The sequence below is a fragment of the Durio zibethinus genome, chromosome 8, assembly GCF_047325235.1.
Source record: "Durio zibethinus cultivar Kanyao isolate XHJ-2024 chromosome 8, ASM4732523v1, whole genome shotgun sequence".
NCBI classification, from domain to species: domain Eukaryota; kingdom Viridiplantae; phylum Streptophyta; class Magnoliopsida; order Malvales; family Malvaceae; genus Durio; species Durio zibethinus.
In genome coordinates, this window is record NC_143169.1 from 2,540,480 (window position 1) to 2,567,828 (window position 27,349).

At 25.8% G+C, this 27,349-nt stretch overlaps 3 pseudogenes; all 3 read left to right on the top strand.

Annotated features, from left to right (window-relative positions):
- The first annotated feature begins 864 nt into the window (after positions 1-864).
- On the top strand, positions 865-5,045 carry LOC111278377 (disease resistance protein RPV1 pseudogene; annotated as a pseudogene).
- Positions 5,046-5,142: 97 nt separating this feature from the next.
- LOC149516970 (disease resistance protein RUN1-like) lies at positions 5,143-20,889 on the top strand (annotated as a pseudogene).
- On the top strand, positions 18,506-19,362 carry LOC149516971 (disease resistance protein RPV1 pseudogene; annotated as a pseudogene).
- Positions 20,890-27,349: the final 6,460 nt, after the last annotated feature.

Below are 27,349 nucleotides of genomic sequence, written 5' to 3' on the forward strand. Positions count from 1 at the left end.
TCCTCTTTGAAAAAGTAACCATAACGGAATCGAATAGGCAACCTTTTGATTTTTGAACTAGGATAGGACATGCTACCATTACACCAGAGGTTCATCCTTCATTAACCAAAAATTTGAAAAAACAAATATTTTCTCATGTAATCTCCTCTGTTTCTTCTTTGATCACTCCCTCCAGTCTCCCATGCCTCAGTACCCTTTTCTTCCCCATCAAACTTCCAAGAAGCCCTTTCAATTTCTCATTCCTCGTAGACCAATCCACAACTCAGCCCAGTGAAACCCCCCCCCCCCCCCCCATGCAACACCCACACCCTCTGCTTAATTAATTTTCTACTTGAAGTCTCGTCTCATCTCTCTCAAGAAATGCGAAAGCAAGAACCCACACCATTGCTGCAATTGATAGGGTCAGGGAAGCTATAAAAGAGCACTATCTCCACACCAACTACAACTTAAAATTTCCAAAATATGAAACAAGGTAATTTTAAGTAAATGTTTTGTGACTTTCTTAAATTAATTCCTTCTTTTACCTGTAAATTGAAGCATGAAGTTGTTCATGTTAGATTTTTTTCATTTTGTATGGGTTTTTGTCTTTGTTTCGGTATGGATTGTCCTTTTAATTTGATAAAAAAACATATAACACAGGCAACAGAACTCAATAAACTGCTACAGTGGTTGTTGTTGCTGCTATTTGCAGCCCTGAAGCCCCGCTATATACGTTAATCGCTTCTCGCACCTTATTTCCTGTGAATAACGGTTTTGGTGGGTGCCGTTACCGTGAAATAGCGGCGTCTATACAGCGACCCATCCTCTATTTGAATCTTGTTACTATGAGATCTGTAGAAGAAAGCTGCTGTAATCATAACTCCAATGGTTAGATTCGACAATGAGATATCTTCCTCATCCTTCTCATCATCTTCTTCTATTTCTGGAAGGAAATATGACGTTTTCTTGAGTTTTACAGGTGAGGATAAACGAATGAACTTCACAGACCATCTATGTTCTGCTTTAAAAAGGAAAGGAATCATCGCTTTCGGAGATGATGAAAACCTTGAGGTAGGTGAAGCCATCGCACTAGAGCTCTTTAAAGCAATTCAAGAATCATGGTCCTCAATAATCGTTTTCTCGGAAAGATATGCTTCTTCCAGATGGTGTCTGGAAGAACTTTCTGAAATTATTAAACAAAAAAACGAGTGGGGACACAAAGTTTTCCCAATTTTCTATGATGTGGATCCATCTGAGCTACGAGAACAGAAAGGGAAAGTTGAAGAGGCTTCTGCTAAGCATGAAGAAAAATTTAAAGAGGAAACAGTAAGGTGGCGAACCGTTTTAACTGAAGTGGCTAACGTGACGGTATGGCACTTAAATAACAGGTATCCATCTTATTCATTCACTTAAAGAATGATCGGCATTCAGCATTAGACTCCTTTCTTCTTCTTTCTTCTCTTATGTGAAGCTGCAGTTATTTTCATTAAGCTATCTCTTAGTAACTAAATTGCTTCGCTTTTTGTATTGTAGGCACGAATCAGAATTTATTGGAGATATCGTTAAAAAAAATATCAACAAAATTACGTTAAACATTTTCAAGTGCTCCTAATTCTGACATGATTGGAATTCAAGCACGTTTGAAAACAGTGCTTTGCAGAATAAACGTAAGGGATGATGAAGATGATTGTGTTCGCATTATAGGGATTTGTGGTTTGGGAGGAATTGGTAAAACAACACTTGCAAGATTTGTTTATACCCAAATTTCAAGTCATTTTGAAGGTAAAAGCTTTCTAGCAAGTGTTCGGGAAGTGGCGGAGAAAGATGGACTTGTTTGTTTACAAAAACAGCTTCTTTGTCAGATTTTGTTTGAAGAAGGTTTTAATTTTTTTGATGTTGATGAGGGAAATGACATGATAAGTCGTAGGTTATCTCATAACAAGGTTCTTATTGTTCTTGATGATGTGGATAACATCCAACACTTAAAATGTTTGGTCGGAAAGCGTACTTGGTTTGGTTTAGGAAGTAGAATAATTATAACAACAAGAGCTGAGCATTTGCTGCAAACCTATGGAGTGGATGAAGTGTATAAGCCAATGACATTGAATGCCAATGAAGCATTTCGACTTTTCAGTTTGAAAGCTTTCAAAAGTGAAGCACCTGAAAAGGATTTGGTCGAGCTTTCAAAACGTGTTTTAGAATATGCAGATGGCCTTCCATTAGCTCTCGAAGTTTTTGGTTCTTTTCTTGCTGGGAGAGATGCTTCTCAATGGACAAGTGTAATAGAAAGACTTGAAAATGATTATAAGAAAGAAATTCTTGACCGACTTCAAATAAGCTTTGATGGAATAGAAGAAACGGAGATGAACATATTTTTAAATATTGCTTGCTTATTCAAAGGGGAGGACAAAGATTTGGTAACAAAAATTCTGATCGGTTGTAACTTTTTCTGGAATATTGGAGACAAATTGTCGATACATCAATTGCTACAAGAGATAGGAAGAAAAATTGTTCACCAAAAATCTCCCGTTGGATCTGCAAAACATCATCGATTAAACGCTGTAAGTCACTGCATAAATATATGTACAATATGTCTGTTATATACAGTTTTCTTTATAATTTCTAGTCTCTATTCAAGTCGGTAAACTATCCACCCGAGATAAATTAACTCGGTAAGTTACTCTTATGACATTAATTGTAAATTCAATGTATTGATTAGGATACGAGCCCAATAAATTTAAGTGGGATAACACACAAATTAACCATTGAATTATATTAAGATGCACATTGAAGTCATTATACTATTGTTTTGTGCAATCAACCACTTATTTTTCTCTTTTTTTTTTTCGAAAACCCATATATTATTATTTGTTATTTTTTTACATGTTTGTTATTTTTTAATTTTCTTTTATTTTTTATTATTAGATTGATAAATTTTATTGGATAGTGGATATTATATATATTTGCACTTGATAATAAGTTAATAATAACTATAAACAAATGATTTTTATGATTGTAATTAAATTTCATTTTCATTATAAAATTATTTTATTTTTTAACTTAATATGGTTACAATTTTGGAAATATAATGAACAAAAAATCCTAAGCCAAGTAAATAATTTTCTAATCAATAAAAGTGATTCAAAGGGAATTGGATGATTCTTTTGCTTCCAATGATGCTTATTTAATTATGGATAAATGGTTGGCTATTTTTTAAAGGGTTAATGTGATGATTGGTTTTTAAACTATAGTAAAATGTTTACTATGATATTTGAACTTTAAAAGTTTCTAATGTAGTATATAAATTATGAATTTTTTAATTAATGTGATATTTTTAACATGATTAGCTTTAAATGATGATATGTGACGAATAAATAATATTTGAAGTATCATATTAGTTAATAGATATGATATTTGAATTTTAAAAGTTTCTAATATAGTACATAAATTATGAATTTTTTAACCAATGTGATATTTTAAACATGATTAACTTTAAATGATGATATGTGACGAATGAATAATATTTTAAATATCATATTAGTTAATAAATTTATAATTTTAGTATCATATTAAAATTTTTTAAAATTCAAGTATTACATTTAACATTTTATTATAGTTTTGAGGTCATTCATGATATTAATTTTTTTTAAGTTTTTAAGATACTTTGGTTTTGTTATCTTGGGTTATTTATTTTTCTAATTTAATTTTAATTAGATTTTTCAATTTTCTATATTTTTGTATGAAATATTTTTAATCTTATATGTTTAATTTGAGCTAATTTCTTGCGTTTAAACCTATGGATGAGGCTTTTACAGATTTTGTTTGTCTTTATATATATATATATAGAGAGAGAGAGATTTTAGTATGCATTTGTCACCAATCGTGAAGGAACAAGGACTTGATCGAGTAGCAGAGAGTGACTCCATGTAGGATTTAAATGAGATAAAAAAATTCAGCTACTTCATATTAGGCAAAAGGAAATTTGATTCAGGTCCAGTGCTTTACAAGCTGCTCTCGCTTGCATCTCAAATGCTATTGGGAATATTGACTCAAATCTCATAAGAGATTTGTTTGAGATTTGTTTGAGATTTGTCAGATATTACTTGATGGATAAGAAGACTTGCAAAAGAAGAATTCCAAGAGAAAGAGGATTCTTAATAGGTAAGTTTGACTTGTAAGAGAAGAATTCTAAAAGGAAATGGATTCTTAATAGGCAAGTTTGACTTACAGGAGAAGAATTCTAAGAGGAGAGAGATTCTTAATGGGCAAGTTTGTATGGTTATAAATAGGTGAAGTCTCTACAGGGTTAGGTATGAGAAAAAGATGTAAGAGAGTTGTAGGGTTTTGTGGGATAGACACCTCATAGGAGTATTGGGGCTCTACGTCTTATGGGTGTGTATGTTTGTTTGTGAATGGACTAGAGGAGACTGAGATGGTCCACATAGGTATGATGTATGGGAGCATATGAGTATGTGTTTGGTTATGTTGAAAGGGTGCACAACGGTTTGGGTTTGTGTTTGTTTGGGTTAAGAATACTCCATAGGACTAGAAGAGATTGAGAGTGTCTTATGAGTATTGATTGTTGAGTGAGGTTGATGATTTGATGTAAATTTGTAATTCTCTACAACTAGTGGATCTTGTTTCTTATCCGTGGATGTAGGTCAGTTGGACCGAACCACGTTAAATTATTGTCTTTTATGTGTTTGATTTATTGTTTGATTTCACTTCCGCTGGTATGATTGGATTGGAGGCTTTTAGCCCAACAAATGCATCATATTCATATTGTCAACATGAAGGCTCAAGCTTCAATGATTGTTCCCTTATGGTCCCTAATCACTATGCCTCCACCTTCTACGCTATTATTGCGGTCCACAGCCCCCATCAAAGTTGATTTTGTAGGCATCATTCGTAAGAGGTGTCCACTTTTGGGCGTTTTGACTGGCTTCTTGTTCTTTCCTTATATGAGCTTCAATGTATTCTGCCTGATACTTCTTAATGAAACTTGCAGCATTTTGAATCGTTCTCCTATCCTCTCCATGAAGCTTACCATTCCTTCCATTCCATAGACTCTATATAGCTACCATTGATATTTGCAAATGCTGTTTATCCAAATTTTTGTTTTTCAGCATCAGCCTCTGTCATTGGTATGGTTTCATTACTGACATGGTTCGATTGAAAACCGATTTGTTGCCATATTCCCCTAACATGAATACAGTTTCGGATTGCATGGTCTTTCGTTTCTTCCTTGTCCTCGCACCTGAAACTAATTTTTTTAACCTCCCTCTTCTTTTCCAGATTAACCATCACTGGTTATGCATTGTGATAGTCTACAAATTAGAACTTTGATTTTGTTAGGAACATTCATCCCCCAGAATCTCTTCCACATTGGTTTTGTATTTTCATCAACATTATGAGACTTTCCTTCAATACCACACAGCATTTGGTAAGCGTTTTCGTGAACACTACCAAAAAAAAAAAAAAAGTTTTTAATAGCTTCCATTCCGTCAATAATATTTTTATCGGTGAAATTTACCGACAAAAAATTTCATTGGTAGTAAGCAAGTCGATAAACAAATTTGTCAGTAAATTTAAAATTCTATTGGTAATTATTGTTTGTGAATTTTGTCGAAAATTTGTCAGTAAAATTTGTCGGTAATGTATCAATATTTTATCAGCAAAATTCATTGGTAATTTGTCGGTAATTGATTAATAATATCGGTCAGTAAATGATGCTTTCGATTGATAAATTTGATGGTAAATTCGTTGGTAATTTGTCGGTAATAACTTAAATTTTGTTGGTAAATCCATCAATAAAATTATAATTTCATCGATAATTTGATTAATTTGATCCATAATTATATAAGAAATTTGTAAATTAAAATTAAAACATGTGTAATTATTTAAAAGATTTATTATTTGTCTATTATTATTAATTAAAATATCAAATCCACATCATAAATTCTAAAACAATCCAAATTATAAAGTAAACATCTATAACATCCCTAATATCCATGAAATATAGTATTGAAAAACATCCATAACCTCCATAAAATCTATCACACAACTCCTCCAAAACATATAACTGTGTTGTTGTATCTCCTAATCCAGAATCTGTGTTGCTGTCATCAAGTCTAGAAAATTGTATTGGCAAAAATTATTTAGACTTCATCAGTCACATCATCTAATTCATGAAAAATCTAAACTCAACCCTCAATTCAGTTCTCAACTCATTAATTTGTTTTTATATTTGAGGCTAAGAAGATTGAAAATGTATAGATGACGAACCACAAACTAAGCGAGAGGTTGCTACAATAGCTGTGAATTGACTTGAAGTAAAGTATGTCCTCAGAGCTATCTAGAGATTCAAAGCCATGTACATGAGTGTGCATAGCTTCAACCGCTCTAATAGCTTCAGTCAATGCTTATGAATCGAAATCTAGATGATTGGAAGAGTCTTCACTATATTTCTAAAATAATGTAGCAACTTAGCCTTTTTACAAAAAGTTTAAAACAATTATTATTCCATTTTGCATGCATAGTTCAATAAAATGAGACAACTTCAAACAATTCAAAATGTCAAGATTTGTTTATTAAATACACAAGAGCTTTCACGTTTCATAAAGTTATTGCATTTTAACATACACAAAATGTTATGTAGTTCAGTATTGAACTTCCTACAATGTATAGGCTTTTCATTACTACATTATCTGTTTTATCAACAATCACAATATATAATCAGAATAATAAAACAAAATATGTAATAGTTTTCACATTTTACAAAATTATTGTATTTCAATATGCATAAAATACTATCTAATTCAATACTGAATTTCTTACAATATTATGAGATAGGTGAAGCCATCGCACCAGAGCTCTTTAAACCAATTCAAGAATCATGGTGCTCAATAATCGTTTTCTCGGAAAGATATGCTTCTTCCAGATGATGTCTGGAAGAACTTTCTGACATTATTAAACAAAAAAAACGAGAGGGGACGTAAAGTTTTCCCAATTTTCTATGATGTGGATCCATCTGAGCTAAGAGAACAGACAGGAAAAATTGAAGAAGCTTTTGCTAAGCATGAAGAAAAATTTAAAGAGCAGACAGTAAGGTGGCGAACTGTTTTAACTTAAGTGGCTAACATCAAGGGATGGGACTTAAATAAAAGGTAACCATCTTATTCTTTCACTTAAAAAGTAGTAATATTGTGATTAAATATAAAAAACTTTTGAGTAAAAACAAAAAAAATTTCAAACTTCTTGCTTTAATTAATTGAGTTTTCAAATATTCATTTTCATATAATTGTACCTTTAAATATTTATTTTTATCAAATTAAGCACTTAATTAAAATCAAATTTGAAGATGTCAATTAATGAATTTTTGTCTCATAAAAATTTAATTGGATGAAAATAAAATTTTGAGATCTCAATTAATTGCAATAAAATGATAGAAGATTGGATGATTATTTATTTTAGTTCAGAAATTTTTTTATACATCAACCTAATATTATTATCTGCTTAAAAAAAATACTATTGTTCGTTGTTGTTGGAATGGATACATTTTGATTTTGATTTGGGTAAATTACATGTTTAATCAACTAATTTTAGTTTTTTTTTTTATTTATTTTGATCGTTCAATTATGAAAAGTTACAATTTAGATACTAATTTTATGAATTTTTTTTTCACTCAACCATTACATATTAAAGACACACTGATGTGATATTGTCACATCATTTGTTAGAGGCCATTTGAAATTGTCATGTTATTTAACATGTCATGAGTATTATTGATGAGGCATTATAAATATTGAAAAAAAACTAAATTTTGAAAATTAAAAAAGATAAATTATAATTTTGATCACTTAGCTTTTCAAGAGTTTTTATTTTTGTCACTCAACATTAAAAATTTCATAATTTGATCATCAAAATTTATAAAATTATTGATATTTTGGTTTTCATTGTTAACATCTTACCATCGATGTGGTCTTTGAACAATTTAATCACCAACATTTTTTAATTTAATATAATAAATTATTTTATTACGTTTATTATTTATGCATTTTTATTTTTTTATTGCATGGAATCAAGTCTATGAACTTTCATTATAATTAGGATGAAATATTTCAAATTTTATTTATAGTTTCGCTGGCTGATGTAATATATAAAAAAAACTTGTTTATTGGAATGAGCTGGATGGTAGATACTTGAAATCATCCCATTTTAATGATTTTGAAAATTGGATTTATTCATTCATTTTTTTTAATTTAAAGGGTACAATTATATTAAAATAAAAATTTATAATTTTAATTTCATGTAATAAAAATATGGAATGCTTATTTATATTTGTTTTATAAAATTAGATGACTTATTTGATAATTATCTCAAAATATTTCAAAATTGATAATAAAAATAATAAAATAATTATTAAATTAAATTTCATAAACATTGATAATCAAAGTATTATAAAACCACATCAGCAATTGAAATCAAAATATTAATGACATGACCAAAATTATAATTTGATTTTTTTTTTATTTTTAAACCCTTTTTTCAAAAGTTATAGTCATATAGTATGTTAAATAATGTGTTAATACCATGTGATATCTAATAAATTACCATATCAAAATACTATTAATCTATAACAAGTGAATGACAAAATAATTTCATAAACATTAATAATCACATTATAAATTTTTATAATTAAGTGACCACAATAAGAAATCACTTTAAAAAATTAGGTACTAAATGTGTAATTTTTTCTTTTCATTTTATCGGGGTCTCTGGGACAGTGGGAGAGCGAAGGGTGTTTGATTTGCATCATCAATTGTTAGAAAAATAACCTAGATGACGAATCTCACCCCCTCTCCCCTTGTTCTTTAAGGTTAGGTGCTTGGCCCTTCAACTTCGAGAGCAGGGTTCGAGAGTCGGTATTCTAAGGAAATGAATGGAAAACCAATTATTACTCAAATGAGGTATTTCAAAATACCTTTATTTTATTTTTAATCTTCTTACGTGGAATCTTAATAAGCTCTACATATGGTATTTTCGTACACGTGTAGGTACATGCATCCTTGCAACAGTATTTAATTCAATTCACATTGTTTTTTTTCAATTGACATCTCAATGCTCGGTATCTGAAAAACATATAAATTTACTTTGTAATAAACCAAGTAATATTACTGCATATCTACTTTAGCAAAGATATATATAGTATATAATATATAATAATAGAGAGGGATCAATTTATACCAAAAAAATATTTTTTTAATTTTTAATTTTAATAAATTTAAAGGATGAGATTAATTTTTTTTTTCATTTATCTCTCTTATCTTTTAGATTTATTGAAATTAATGATTAAAAAGAATATAATTTTTTTTAATTTTACACTAATGTAAGTTGATCTCTCTTTTTATATAATTAGCATGTTTTATTGGATTTTTTTTTTTAAAAGATCATAGCTTAAAATATAAAAAGAAATTATAAGTATTGAGATTTGAATTTAATGCACTATTTATTTCATTAAAAACAGCTTTCTGAAAAATAGATTTTTTTTTTGAAAAATCTGAATTTTTTTGTTGTTTGGATAGTATTTTTGAAAATATTTTTTGTTGTTTATTTTTTTTTAAATCAGTATTTCGATCAAAATAATGCTTTTTACTTAACTATTTAAATAATACTTTTACATTTATCCAAAATAATAATAATAATAATAATAATAAATATTATAAATATAAAAATAGCAATTTAAAATTAAAAATACAACACAATAAAATCATTATAACAAAATTCTATAAACTTAGAATATAATAAAATAGTTTGTATATTATTTTTACACAAAAAATAGTCTTACAAAAGCTGAGAACTATATGGATAATAGTATAGATTGTAGGATTTTATCTAATAAAAATTGTTTTTACGAATACTAAATAGTTAATATTGTTCTTAGACATAATAAACTTACAATAACCATTATTAGCCTACACAAAAAGTGGTTCCATTCAAATATTTTAATATAATATTAAAATAACCATAACTATTAAAATATTCAAAATTATTTATTATTAAGATATTAAAATTATTATGTATTTATAATAATGTTTAATATTATTTTCACTAATATTTAAAATAGAGTTACTTTTCTTGAAATATTATTTCTATTAATATAATAATACTTTTAATATCATTATTTATTATTTAACTCTTAAAAAAATTTACTATTAAATTTGGATCAAAATTACTAAATTTAAAAATATTATTTTGATTTAAATGAGTCATAAATTTAATTTTAATCTAAATATCTAAAAAAATATAAAAATTACATTAATATAAATAAATCTCTTATATATATATTAGATATAGGTATAGAGTATTATATTTTTATTATTTATATTTATTATAAATTAAAATATACCATATGAAAAATAAATAACTTATCACATGGTATTCTAGGAACCGTTGTAGAGATTCTTTTTATGGTGGATATATTGATAGAAGTCTAAAAATTTTCAAGAGATGATGTAATGGCTACAAGATTGTACTCTTGTTTTTAAATGACACAATATTTTATTGGATACTCCAAAAATGACATTGGTATAAGATTATAAGATACAATAACTACTTTATTAGCGGCAAAAGAAATTTAAACTCACATAGACAAAATTTTTATTACTGACTAATTAATAAAGTTGGGGTTTCATGACATCGGTCCTCTTCTTGTCTTCGGAGGTTAAGTCGTTGACTTTGATCTTCGAATCCAACGTTCGAGGGCTGGTATGGAAAAGAAAGCAAAGGAAACTATTTCCCTCAAATGAGGTATTCCAAAATACCTTTATTTTTACGCCATACAAAATCATTCAATTCAACGAAAATATCTAACACTAATTTCACAAGTAAACAGTAGTTTACGATGTTTGGCAGAGGCAGAGCTCAGAAATGATATATTCTTATAATCAAATCAATCCTCGTTAACTGGTTATCCCTTTGAATATGTGCCACATGTCAGGAAAAGGCAAGTGATTAAAAGACAAACAAATTATCAATCTTTTATTTCTCTGCCATTTTTCCATGATGAATTGTTGGAACTAAATTTCTTGATCTATCAATAAAACATTCCTATTTTGGCACAGAAATCCTAGTTTCGCATGACTGAATTTGAAGACTCTCAAGTCTTCAACAATTCCTAATTTTCATAGAACATATGAATTAAAAGGTTAATTTAATTATTTTATATAATTATTTTAAAAAATAATATTTAATAAATATGACATACAAATTGATTTATCAAATACATCCTTAATCTTTATCTTTTAAAAGGAAAAAACTTTTATCATTATGTTTATTTGTACCTTAATTTTTGACCCTTTGACGGTGGATTTTCGTCTTTTGAGGGTTGACGTGGAATTTGAGTATTGCGTTGTTTCTTTTGACTGTAATTATTTTTAACATTTGATTTATTTACGAGCTGTCTGAATATTCGGACAGTAACTATTTTTTAGCATCAAATTGAGTTATTGCTAAAATATGATTAAAGAAAAATAAAATATGACATAAATACATTTAAATTATAATAAAATATTTAATATAATAATTAAATTTTAAAAATTTTTAATAAAATATTTAAATTATTAATTTATTAATTAATATAAAATTTGTTTATAATGTAATTAATTTCAAATAATAATACGTAATGTATAAATAATTTTTTAAATATCATATTAATTAATAAAATCATAATTTAAATATCACATTAAAAATTATTAAAATTCAAACATCACAATATATATTTCACCTTGAATATTATTTTAATCAAATTTATATAAAAGTAATTAACAACAATTAAAAAAATGAAAAATGCTAAAAGCATATATTTTTAATCATTATATTCTAATTAATCAATCACAATTTAAATTTATAAAACATCTATCAAAATTTTATGTGAAATTTATATTTATAAGTGGTGAATTCTTCTTAACTTTTTTATTATAATTAAACAATTATAAAAATATAATAAAAATTGTAAAAAGCAGTGGTTACCACCTAGTTTGCCGAATTCTGACCCCACCTTTGATTTTGTCTGAATTTCAATTATTGAAAGTGACCGTTGTGCTATTCATGAGCCATAAAGGGTTCATATACGTGAATTATAGTCATCGGAATTGATTTGGATCGCAGGTATAATTGGTTGAATCGATAAATTAATATTAAGATGAGTTTAATTTTATAATTAGATTAATTTTATAATTAAATTATTTTAAATAATTGTGATTGATGATTTATATAATAAATTTATAAATCGAATGGCTTTTTGGGATTAGTTCAATATTAATTAATAAGTTTAAGCAAAATAAAAAAATTCTTTCAAATATTTAAAATAATTTAATTAAGCTTTTATACTACTATTTCATAAATAAGCCTTTCAACTTTTATTTTTTACTATCAAAGCTTTTATATCTTTATATTAATGACATGTTGATATATTTTCAGATATTTGAATAATGACATTGCAAAAAAAACTTACACATGTGTAAAACTAAGTAATTTTCAAAAAACGATAATCTAACAAAAATTTTATTAATTCATACCTTAATTAAAAATAATTTTAAAAATAATAATATATTAAATTAATAAAAAAAATGACATGTTAACAAAAATGATTAATTATTTGATCATGATCGAAAATAATTAATAAAACAATATGTATATATGTAAAATTAATTAAAAAAAATCTACATTCATATAAAAAATATAAAAATGATTTTAATTTCCTTTTTACTAATTTTCATTTAAATATAAATATTTCTTTTTTATTAATTTTATATATAGATATTTCTTTTTTATTACATAAGGATTAATTATTATATATTGACAAATAATATTTATATTTTAAAAATTACAAATTATTATTATTATTCTTTATTATATTTATTAAAATATAATTATTATTTCTAACTACTAAAATATAAAATATGATTTTAATAAAATGTTAAGTAATTTCGTTTCTAACAATAATTAATTGTTTTATGAATTTTATATTTTAAAATTTGTAATTTATGATATATCTTAAATTTTATAATTTTATGATTGAATTATTAAACTATAACTTGAGTTAAAAGTTTGAATTTTGAATTTTTAAAATATTTATAATTTTTATAAAATTTTTTATTGAACTACAATTGACCTAGTGATTAAATCATTAATCTAGAGACCCAAAACTTTAAATGATTTAATATTCGATCCAATTCTGATAATTATGGTTTGAATGCCTTTTTTTTTTTTTTTTTCTGACCTTAATTCAAAGAGATCAGAATAAGGAGGTCATGCTCAAGTTTATTATTAATTTTTAATTGTATTATTGTCCACTAATCTCTAGTATTTACCCACACTAATCTCGAACAACCTTTTAAAGTTCAAGAAAAACTCTTCATCTTCTTCGGGAATTGATCAGTGACTTTTTTTTTTTTTCTCAATATATGTTCCCAACAATATGCTAGGTGGAAACTTTTTGAGAAATTAACATAAATAATATTTTTGATAACATAAAAGAATTATTATAACAAATAAGTAAAATTTGACACAAAAAAATAAGTATTAAATATAAAAAAAGTGAGAATAATGGTAAAATTAATATCATTTAACATAAATGGTTAGAATGTCATAACACCTTTAAGAAAAAGTTATGATAACCCTAAACGTAATAAAAAGTAACAACAACTGTAAAAAGATATTATTATAACATAAATAATTAAGTTGATAATGTAAAAAATTATTATTACAAATAAAATATAATTTTAAACAAAAAAAAAGAGTTAACATAAAAAATAGTGAGAATAATCGTAAAATTGATATTATTTTATGTAAAATAGAAATATCGTTACACCTTAATAAAAAAATATTTTAATAATTTTAAACATAATTAAAATTAACAACAAATGCAAGAAAATATTATTGAAATGTAATAAATTTATAACGCAAAAAAAAAAGTAATTTAAATATAAATAATTCTAAATCAAAAAATAAGTGTTAAAGTAAAAAGATGAAAATAATCATAAAATTGGTATACTTTGGTATAAAATAAGTTTAAAGTGTTGTAATACTTAAGAAAAAATTATGATAATTCTAAATACAATAAAATGTAAGAACAAGCATAATAGATTTCATTGTAACATAAATAACTAAATCGATAACATAAAAAATTATTATTATAAATAAAAAATAATTCTAAACCTAAAAATAAGTATTAACATGAAAACGTGAGAATAATTATAAAATTGATATAATTTAATATAAAATATGTTAAAAATATCGTAACATTAAAAAATGAGAATAGTTGTAAAGTTAATATCATTTAATGTAAAATAAGTTAGAACTATCATAACACTCTAACGAAGAATTGTGATAATTCTAAATATAATGCAATATAAGAACAAGCATAAAAAATATTATATTAATGTAAATAATTAAGTTAACAATATAAAACATTTATTATTATAAATAAAAATAATTCAATCAAAAAATAAGTGTTTAAGTAAAAATGTGAGAATAATCATAAAATTTATATCATTTGGCATAAAGTGTATTAAAAGTATCATAACATTTTAAGAAAAAAGTTGTGATAATTTTAAATGTAATAAAAGATAAGAACATGTGTAAAAATATATTATTATAGTGTAAATAATTAAATTGGTAACGTAAAAATTATTATTATAAATAAAAAGTATTCCAAATAGAAAAATAAGTATTAGTGTAAAAAAGTAAAAAAAATGAAAATAATCATAAAATTGATATAATTTGAAGTCGTAATACCTTAAAAATGAGTTATGATAATTATCAACAAAACAGAAAGTAAGAATAAGCATAACAAAAAATTAAAATAAATAATTAACTTGACGATATAGAAGAATTGATATTTTTAAATTAAAAGATACTAAATAAAAAATTGGTAATATAAAAAAATAAAAAAATCATATCATTATATGTAAAATGAGTTTAAAATATCTTGTTCTAAAAAAAAAGTTTTAATAATTCTAAATGTAATGATAAAAAATGTATAAAAATATATTATTAAACATAATTAATTAAGTTGATTTCGTAAAATGAATTGATATTATAAAATTGAAAAATATATAATTTTTTATTTGTTAAATTAATAAATTAAATAAAATTATGTATACGTTTTTTAATGCTTATCTATTAACTTATTCTTCCATTTTTTTTCTTTTTTTTAATTATATTATTTTTACAATTTATCATTAGATATCATGATATCTCATGACTTTAAAATAAGATCGATAAATTATGATCTTATTGTAAACAAACTTGATAAGTAATAGTAATCATATTTATTCTGATTTCCCATCCAATCACAATGAAATAAATAATAATTTTAACTACAAAATCTCATATTTTATATTATTTAAAAGAGTTTAAGACATTTTAATTTCATTTTTATATGATAAAATCAATTATTAATATTTTTATATTATTGTCAATATTTCATATGCATATTTAAAAGTAGTTCAATAAAATATCTATGAATTTTTTTAAAAAATTTTAATCTACCTTTAAATCTCTATCTTATTACATATTTGACTAAAAAGAACATTAGCACTTAAACTCTTTTGAACCTATAATCTCTAAATATCAATTTTAATGGTATGCTAACTGATCCAAAAATAGTCAACAAGATATCCATGAATTTTTAAAACATGACTATTATGAAATTAAGCTTTTCTTTTCTCAAGCATATGAAACTCATAAACTAATTTAATTATAAAAAATAATAGATGTAGACACCTAATTCAGTTCAGGTCCAAATCAATTGGGCCTGGTCCAAATGGGGCAAATTGACCTAATTTTTTATTATTTTATTTTAATTAATTATTTTTTATTATTATTATAGGAGATAATGATTAAAAAAAAAAGAATGTTCTACTGATTGGTGGCAGAGTCCTGGATGGACTTAATCAGTATGGGATATGTGAAATCCCATCAAATTGTGTACTCATAATCAAACGAAAATTCTCTTGTTTTGTTTGCACTATAAATATAATCCTGGACAAAGAAAACAGAAACAAAAAAAAAAAAAAAAAAGTGTTTAGATGAGCATAAGCAAATTTTAGAAATTTTAGGAATTTTTGGTAATTTTTGTTTTTTGGGAATTTTTTTGGAAATTTCAGATTTCGACAAACTTTTCCAATGAAACTTAAACTTTTCGAAGTATTTTCCTAGTTTCTGGCAGCTTTTTCCAGTTTTCGATAGAATATTCAATCGGATTCTGGGTTCGCTAGAGAGAGAATGAGAGAAAAAGGGAAGAAGAGAGAAAAGGAAGAATGGGCGATCTGTTGAAAAGGTTGAGATTTTGCCTTATACCTTGCTAAAATGACATCATTTTGAAGTTTAATAAAGCCTTAAGATCCGCGCGTTTTACCAGTGGGCTAACCCGACCTAATCGCAACCAGCTTAGTCGACCCGTGTTCTAGCCAATCCTTCAACCGAGTCGAGTCGAGCTGCATTCCCCGAGCCGTGCCTTCAAGCCACATTTTATGCCTGAAGCCAAGCTGTTCTGCAGTTGTAAGCCGAGCCATTTTTTTATTTTTTTTAGTATTTTTTATTTATTTTTATGTCTTTATTTTTTAAATATTTTTGCATGATTAAATTTAAGAAAAATAAATAAAAAATAAAAATTTTTGAAAATAAATATTAATTATCTAATGATGGAATTTATAAAAATTTCAAATAGTAAATTCCTATAAAATTCTTAGGTGTAAAATTTTCTCTAAATTTGTCCCAAATGATGGAATAATTTAGATAAAGTTTCAATAACAATAATTAATATTTATTTTCAAACACAAAAAAAATAAAAAAATAAAAAATTTTGGTTGAAAATATTTGATAATTATCCAATGATGAGATTCTTAAAAATTTCAAATGGTAATTTTTTTTAAAAAATCTCTAGGTGAGAAATTTTTTAAATTTGTTCCAAATGGTGGAAGAATTTAAATGAAATTTTAATAAAAAATAATTGTCATATTATTTTCTTTCCAAAAACAAAAACCAATATTTTCTAAATTGACCCAAATTGTGAAAAATTTAGATATCCAACAAAAAAATGAAAAAAAAAAGAAAAGAAAGAAAATTTCTAAATAAACCCAAATAATGGAGAATTTAAAAATTCAAAAAAGAAAAATATTTTTAATTTGACCCAAATAGTGAAATAATTAGATATATTTTCAATAAAAAATAAAGAATAAAAATAATTAAATCTTTTTCTAACGACGGAGCCTCTTCAAGAAATCAAATGAGATTTTTGAATACTTTTGAGGTAAGAAAATATTTTTAAGAATGCAACCAGATTGATGAAAGAATCTTATGAATTATTTCTAATATTTAACATTAAATTTTAAAACCATTAGATCTAGATCTTAGGATAAATTTAAAATAATATGGTACCATTCTTTGGATGGGCATGTAAGGGTGCTATAATCTTCTCCACATGTAACCGAACTTTCAAATCCTATTATAGTTAGTAGATCTGAACCTATTCTTTTAAAGACTATTATTAGTCAAACTTAAGAGCTCCTTAAAATGATATGTTCTTTAGATGACCAATCACACCTAGATAAAAAAGATTGGTGGCGACTTCATTCATTTGTTAAATTTAATTATAGATTTACGGACTTATATGTTATGACAATGGATGAAAATTTTATTTTGTTAATTAACAAATTAAATTAATAATTATCAACCTAACTTTAATCAAACATAAAAAATGTACAAACTTTTAATGCAAAATTAATTATTCCTTAAATAATACTGATAGATGAAAAAACACTTGCAAAAATAAATTTACTATTGATCATTTGCCATACCTCTCAATTTCAATCTAAATCATTCAAAAATTTCCTCAAATTCATATCCCTCCAAACCTTTCCCTCTCAAAATTTTTTTTTTTTGAATTGGATGAACAAATCGTTTCACGTTCATGCACTTATATTTTCTTTTTTGAAAAAGTAACCATAACCGAATCGAATCGGCAACCTTTTGATTTTTGAACTAGGGTAAGACATGCTACCATTACGCTAGAGGTTCATCCTCCGTTAACCAAAAATTTGAAAAAACAAATATTTTCTCATATAATCTCCTCTGTTTCTTTTCTGATCACTCCCTCCAGTCTTCCATGCCTCAATTCCCTTTTCTTCCCTATCAAACTTCCAAGAGGCCCTTTCAATTTCTCATTCCTCGTAGAACAACCCACAACTCAGCCCAGTGAACCCCCCCATGCAACACCCACACCCTCTGCTTAATTAATTTTTTACTAGAAGTCTCGTCTCATCTCTCTCAAGATATACGAAAGCAAGAACCCACACCACTGCTGCAATTGATAGGGTCAGGGAAGCTATAAAAGAGCACTATCTCCACAGCCCACACGAACTACAACTTAAAATTTCCAAAATATGAAACAAGGTAGTTTTAGGTAAATATTTTGTGAATTTTGTTAAATTAATTCCTTCTTTTACCTATAAATTGAAGCATGAAGTTGTTCATGTTAGAATTTTTTGGTATTGTATGGGTTTTTGTCTTTGTTTCGGTATGATTGTCCTTTTAATTTGATAAAAAAAAATACATATAACATAGGCAGCTGAACTCAATAACTGCTACAGTGGTCTGTTGATGCTGCTATTTGCGGCCCTGAAGCTCCGTTATATGCGTGAATCGCCTCTCGCAGCTTATTTGCGGTGAATAACGGTTTTGGTGGGTGCCGTTACCGTGAAATAGCAGCGTCTATACCGCGACCCATCCTCTATTTGAATCTTGTTAGTTTGAGATCTGTAGAAGAAAGCTACCGTAATCATAACTCCAATGGTTAGATTCGACAATGAGATATCTTCCTCATCCTTCTCATCATCTTCTTCTATTTCTGGAAGGAAATATGACGTTTTCTTGAGTTTTAGAGGTGAGGATATACGAAAGAACTTCACAGATCATCTATGTTCTGCTTTAAAAAGTAAAGGAATCATCACTTTCAGAGATGATGAAAACCTTGAGGTAGGTGAAGCCATCGCACCAGAGCTCTTTAAAGCAATTCAAGAATCATGGTCCTCAATAATCGTTTTCTCGGAAAGATATTCTTCTTCCAGATTGTGTCTGGAAGAGCTTTTCGAAATTATTAAACAAAAAAACGAGAGGGGACACAAAGTTTTCCCAATTTTCAATGATGTGGATCCATCTGACCCGCGAGAACAGAAAGGGAAAGTTGAAGAAGCTTTTGCTAAGCATGAAGAAAAATTTAAAGAGGAAACAGTAAGGTGGCCAACCATTTTAACTGAAGTGGATAACATGACGGGTTGGCACTTAAATAACAGGTATCCATCTTATTCTTTCACTTAAAGAATGATCAGCATTCAGCATTAGACTCCTTTCTTCTTTTATGTGAAGCTGCAGTTATTTTCATTAAGCTATCTCTTGGTAACTAAATTGCTTCGCTTTTTGTATTGTAGGCATGAATCAAAATTTATTGGAGATATCGTTAAAAAGATAGCAACAAAATTACGTCAACAATTTTCAAGTGCTTCTAATTCTGACATGATTGGAATTGAATCACGTTTGAAAACACTGCTTTGCAAAATAAACGTAAGGGATGATGAAGATGATTGTGTTTGTATTATAGGGATTTGTGGTTTGGGAGGAATTGGTAAAACAACACTTGCAAGATTTGTTTATACCCAAATTTCAAGTCATTTTGAACGTAAAAGCTCTCTAGCAGGTGTTCGGGAATTGGCGGAGAAAGATGGGACTTGTTTGTTTACAAAAACAGCTTCTTTGTCAGATTTTGTTGGAGGAAGATTTTAACTTTTTTGATGTTGATGAAGGAAATGACATGATAAGTCATAGGTTATCTCATAACAAGGTTCTTATTGTGATATAGATAACTTCCAACACTTAAAATGTTTGGTTGGAAAGCGTGATTGGTTTGGTTTAGGAAGCAGAATCATTATAACAACAAGATATGAGCATTTGCTTTAAGCCTATGGAGTGGATGATGTGTATAAGCCGACGACATTGAATGCCAACGAAGCACTTCACCTATTCAGTTTGAAAGCTTTGGAAAGTGATCACCCGAAAAAGATTTGGTCGAGCTTTCAAAACGTGTTGTAGAATATGCAGATGGCCTTCCATTAGCTCTTGAAGTTTTTGGTTCTTTTCTTGCTGGGAGAGATGCTTCTCAATGGACAAGTGCAATAGAAAGACTTCAAAATGATTCTAAGGAAGAAATTATAGACAGACTTCAAGTAAGCTTTGATGGATTAGAAGAAACGGAGATGAACATATTTTTAAATACTGCTTGCCCCTTCAAAGGGGAGGACAAAAATTTGGTAACAAAAATTCTGGTCGGTTGTTACTACTTTCAGAATGTTGGAGACAAATTGTAGATACATGAGTTGCTAAAAGAGATTGGAAGAAAAATTGTTCACAAAGAATCTCCTGTTGGACCTGGAAAACATCATCGATTATGCGCAAACGCTGTTAAGTCACATATCGTACAATATATCTATTATATATAGTTTTTTTTTTTTTTTAATAATTTCTAGTCTCTAATCAAGTTGGTAAAGTATCCACCCAAGATAAATTAACTAGGTAAGTTACTCTTCTGATATTAATTGTAAATTCAATATATTAATTAGGATACGACCCCCAATAAATTTAAGTGTGATAACAAACAAATTAACCTTTGAATTATTTTAAGATGCACATTTAAGTCATTATACTATTTTTTTGTGCAATCAAACCCCTAGTTTTCTCCTTTTTTTTTTTTAACGAAAACCCATATATTGTTTTTTTTTTTTTTTTACATTTTTGTTATTTTTAATTTTCTTTTATTGATTATTAGATTGATAAATTTTATTGGATGGTGGATTTAATATATATATATATATATATATATATACACGCATCATTTGACAATAAGTTAATAATAACTATAAACAAATGATTTTTATAATTGCAATTAAATTTCATTTTCATTATAATTTTTTTTTATTTTTTAACATAATATGGTTACAATTTTGGAAATATAATGAATAAAAAAAATTCTAAGCTAAGTTTTTCTAATTAATAAAAGTGATTCAAAGGGAATTGGAATTGTTATCTATAGATGAGATAAATTTTTTTTACAATTAATTATAATTATACTTAAAAATTATAATCAATAAAAAAACAATATAAAAATATAATGAATAAAAATATCATTTTTGTTGATAAAAAGTTTATACATAATTTTTATTTTATTATTAGAATTTTTTGTAAGTGAGTTACTATTAATTGATAATTTTAATAATCTAATAAAATATACTAATAAATTTAATCATAATATAACATAAGTATGAGAGTCTAAATAATTTAATGTGATCCAAGGTATTCAATACTATATCGAACAACATTTCAGTTTTCTTTAAAAAAATGATATATGTCGATATTAGTTATTTCAGTCTATTATTTTGAATTATTTGATTTAGTATAAATATATTTATAAATATACATATATATATATATATGAACTTGTACATAATAATACTACTAATAATCTACAAAATAAATATGCAATATTTTTAAAAACCAAATAAATAAGTTTAAAATTATAAAAAATAATATCATAAAATTTTTAAACATTTAATCTATCCATATATTATTTAAATGATTATTTTTCTTTTTTAATATAAATATTAAAATAAAAACAAAGAAATAAAAAAAATAACTTTGATTTTATGATTATTAAACTTTAGAGAGGGAGCACAATTACCTTCTTAAAAGAAATTGAAATACTTATAAAGTTTGGTTTGAAAAAATAAAATATAAAAGAAAACAAGTTATAATTAAAAATAGAAAAACTCAACTTTCAAGAATTATTTTGTTAATTAGTTTTATTTTTATTAGGTTAAAAATAGTTAAACAATAAAAGACAACCTAAAAATAGTAAAACATGTGTCACATTTACGTAATAGTTGAAACAAGCTAATCCACCTAAAGTAGTTAAAACTGACGAAAACAACCGGTATTACTCCTTGATTATAATGTTGAAATGCAGGTATGGTTTACAGAATTGGCTTTCTTCACACTCAATGTGACTTTTCATCCATACATAAAGCAATTGTAAGTACCTATTAAATCGACCTTTACCATTTCTGCGATAAAAATTTAAAGAATGAATGGTTTCCGCTAAAATGGTTAAAATTGTATTGACTTTGTATTCTAATTGGTTGGCAAAGTCTATCACTGTGAATCTTATCCAAATTTGGCAAATCAAAATGAAATAGGACCATAAACTCTTCAATTGTGGGCATCATGTTTGCTTCATTAAAGACGAAACACCTATAAAAAGGATCTTAAAACTGAAAGATGGCTCTAATCAGATTATTATCCATATTTACTTGAAGCAATGAAGTTATGTCTCCATATTTACTCTCAAACACCTCTTGTCTTGTTTTACTCATGCATTCCCAAACATTACTTAAGTCAACCAAGTCATTTTGTTAGAGATCAAGATGAATTCTCTTAGGTAATAATGAGATAAAACCCTCAGGTAAGCAATTTCCTTATTTTTTTTACCTTTCCTCTAACTTGATTTTCAATGGATGTGGAAATTCATAATGGATTGATGTAGACTTTGATTACATTTGACTTTTCATGGATGTAGGTATGAGATTTGACTTATAAATGACTAATATGTGGTAAATATTCCCTATATCCTTATTGTGTCCTATTCTTTGAGTTACATCTATCAATAGGTAAGAATGGCTCTATCCTAAGGCTGGCCTTTTAAATGTAGATTATATGCTGGATTAGGTAACATTGGCCACTAAAGGTTCCTAAATTATTCTTTACATCATTATTCATCACAGGCTAGTAAGGCAGTCCAATCTTCACCCATCACAGGCTACCAATGAAAAAGATTCAATTTGAGTGGGAGTATTTTGCTAGCTATTGTGGTAATTATGATCTTACGAGAGCATAGGTACTTTACTCCTTCATAAAAGGGACAAAGCCTAAGTATAAATCTCATGTAATGCAAATACATGTAATAGTATGTGTGAAGGAACATATAATTATCAACCCCATAAATCAAATAAGAAACAAAAAAGGAAAATGTTAGTAAATAAATAATTACAATTTAAAACCATTAGATCAAAGATAGGATAAATTTAAAATGTTATGGCTTGACTCTCTATAGTGTGCCCAGTGGAGTTGCCAAACTATTATAACATATAGATCTATAAATCTATAGCTAGACCCAATAAATGAAGTCAACACCAATATTTTTTACTAGGTGTAATTGGCCACCTAATGAATCTATCCTTTTAAAGAATTTCTAAGCTTGACTAAAAGCTCTGAAAGAATAGGTTCAGGTCTACTAATCAGAATGAGATTTGAAAGTTCTGTTACATATAAGGAATGTTATAGCACCTTTACATGTTCATCCAAAATATAGTACCATTTTATTTTAAATTATCCTAATCTTTTAATTCTTATGATTTTAAATTTTAATGTTGAATATTGAAAATAACTTTTAAGATTCTCCATTAGATTTCTTAAAAATTATGTCCTCACCTTAAGAGTATTCGAAAATCTCATTTGTTTTCTTGAAAAGGCTCTATCATCGAAAAAAGATTTTATTATTTTTTTTATTTTGATTTTTGTTGAAAATATATCTAATTATTCTACCATTTGGCCAAATTAGAAATATATTCTTTTTTTAATTTCTAAATTTTTCACCATTTGGATCTATTTAGAAAATTTTTTTGTTTTTTATCTTTGAAAATAAAATATTATACAATTATTTTCATTGAAATTTTATATAAATTCTTTTACCATTTGGGACAAATTTAAAGAAGTTTTTCACTAAAAGATTTCTTAAGAATTTACCATTTAAAATATCTAAGAATCTCATCATTGGATAATTGTCAAATATTTTTAATCAAAAAATTTTTATTTGGAAAAATATAATTACCTTTATTGAAATTCCATCTAAATTATTCCACTATTTGAGATAAATTTAGAGAAATTTTTCACTTAAAGATTTCTTATAAATTTACCATTTGAAATTTCTAAAAGTCTCATCATTGGGTAATTAATATTTAATTTCAAAATCTATATTAAATTTTTTATTTTTTATATATATTTTTTATTTTTGAATTGAAAATAAATATTAATTATTGTTATTGAAACTTTATCTAAATTATTCCACAATTTGGAACAAATTTTGAGAAAGTTTTCACCTAGAAAATTTATAAAAATTTACGATTTGAAATTTTTACAAATTCCATCATTTGATAATTATTATTTATTCTAAAAAATATATATTATTTGTTTTATATTTTATATTTTTTCTAAAATTTAATCATGCAAAAAAAACTTATAAAATAAATAAATAAATAAATAAAAATAAAAAAAAACCAAAAACAGTGCGGCTTGGTGACTAAAACGACTCAATTGGAGGCATAGATATCAACTTGAAGATACAATTCAGAGGTGCAGCTTAACTCGGCTCGACTGAAGAAATTGGATAGAACGTGGGTCGGTAGAAACGGGTTGCGCTCAGGTTGGGTCACCTGAATAAAAACTTGTGGATCCTGGGGGTTTATTAAGGTGAAAATGGTGTTATTTCCAAAAGGTATAAAGGACCAAATTTAGACTTTTTCTTCAAATTTCCTCTGCTCCCTATTTCCTTTCTTTCTCTAAAATCTCTAAGAACACCGGTTGAATCTTCATTGGATTTTAAGATTTTTCATCGAAATCTGGGTTAGTTCATCAAAATCTGGTCGAAAGTTAATTGGATTCTGGAAAATGGATGCCAAAAATTGGGAACCTTGCCCAAAATTAGGGATCTCACTAGAAAGTCACTGAAAAATTCAAACGATGCTAAAATATGAAAATTTTCTAGAAAATTTCTAAAAAAGAAATTTACTTTTTGAACTAAAAAATCTCTTACAATTTTTTGACTGCCTTTTAGCTTCCCTTACGTGATTTCTTTTATGCTTTTTTGACTTGTGTTTCTGTATTTCTCCTTGTCCTTTACCTCTGATCAGTGTGTGAATTTATAAGGAATAGGTAGAAGAGTTCCTGATAGACTATGAATCCATCCTTGACAGGATTTTTGAATTATCACAAAAATGTTAGATTTATCCTATAGAAATTGAAACCAATTACAACTCTACCAACACCCATTCATGGTAGAATTTACATTTTTTTGATTTTTTTTTACCATTTTTATCATTAACTCTATTATCTCCTAAAAACCAAAGATAAATCAATAAAAAAATCAAAGATAAATGAAAATAATAACTGGATAATTAACAAAAAGATAAAACCCTAAATAAATAAATAAATAAAATATAAAATAAAAAGTAATTAGGCCTAAAAATTTGACTATATCGAGCTAAGCCTAATAGGTTTAGGCTTGGACTAAATAGGATGTCTGCATTAGCCATTCTCAAAATTCTCAAAATCTCATCATAAGATATTTTATTTATTTAATAAAATAATTTTAGGAACATCTTGACTCTTAGATGAGATCCCAAAATTTATTAAGCAAATTTTAAAATTATCCTGACACCTTGACGAAATCCTAAAAATTTTAAATAAGTTTTAGAATTATCTCAACTTTTTAACAAGATCCTAAATAAAATTTTTTTATGATAATTAAGGGATTTAATTAATTAATTAATTAATTTTTATTGGGATTATTTTTTTGTTATTATTTACTGTTATTGTTTTTATCTGTTTTATTATATTATTTTAAAAAATTTAGATTATTTTGACTTTCCGATGAAATCTAAAAATATTAATCTTTTACTTGTATTAAAAAAATCAAACTCTTTCAATTTTTTTTCAAAATTTACATTTTTAAAAAATATTTATTCAAGATATCAATTATTATTATTTTATTATTTAATATATTATTTAAATAAACCTTTATTCTAGTAAAAATAATTTTAGATTATTCCAACTCTATGGTGAAATCCAAAAAATTATTTTTATTTGCAATAATTAAAGAAAACCAAATTCTTTCAATTTTTTCTAAAATTAGATTTAAAAGATTCATTTAAACAATTTATCATTTTTTTATTTCATTTATCTTTTTTTATTAAATTTTATTTTTTAGCAAAAATTATATTTTAAATTATCCCAACACTTTGGTGAAATTTAAATAACCTTTTTGCTTGCAATAAAATTTTATTTTTCTTAAATTATTTATTCAAAATATCAATTATTCTTATTTATTATTATTTTTATATTGTTTAAATAAACTTTTATTCTAGTAAAAATAATTTTTGATTATTCTAACTCTATGGTAAAATCTGAAAAATTATTTTTACTTGCAATAATTAAAGAAAATAAAATTATTTCAATTTTCTATAAAATTATATTTAAAAGATTCATTTAAACAATTTTTCATTTCTTTTTTATTTTATTTATCTTTTTTTAAATATTATTTTTTTAGCAAAAATTATATTTTAAATTATCCTAACACTTTGGTGAAATTTAAATAACCTTTTTGCTTCCAATAAAATTTTATTTTCCTTAAATAGTTATTGTTATTATTAATTTTTTTGCATATTATATTTTTTAAGTCCATATTTTATTGTAGTTTTATTTTTCATTTTATTTATTTATTTCTAAAAGAATTATTACTAGTAATAATATAAAATAACAATAAGAATAATAACAATAATATCATAAAAAATAAAAAATAGCATAAAAATCAACATAAAATAATAAAATCAAAATCAAAATAGAAAATAAAAAGAAAAAAAAGGGGAAAACTTACCAAACGGGTTGGGTCAAAGCGTAGGTTGATGTGTGAGTCGAATGCCAATCAAACACCCAAAACGACATTGTTTTGAAGTGCCTATAAAAGGCCTATTTTTATTTTTTTTATTTTTTCCCTTTTTACCTCCAAAGCCTCTCTCTTTAAAAACCCAGCCCCTCTTGCTAACCTCAATAGCAACCTAGATTTGAATCAATTGTCACTGTGCATCGGTGGCCAGAATCTTCAATAGCATTGGAAAATTCAAAGTTTTCTAGATTCTGGAGATATACTTAGATTTCAGTCATAAGAAACTTCAAATGTTGCTAAAAAATTCAAAGTTTTTCAAATTTTGGCCACCCAAAAAATTTTTCAAAAATTTTTAAAAAATTCCAAATTGGTCCTTTTTATTTTCTAAACACTTTTTTAAAACTAGATTTTTCAAAAAACACATCTCAAACCTCCTTGATCAAGAATTTCATTCTCAGAGTTTTTTTTTTTGTTTCGAAATTTTCTTTTGTTTTTGCTATTGGTTCCTCTGTCAAAGAGGACTGTGATTGTTGGGTTTTTTTT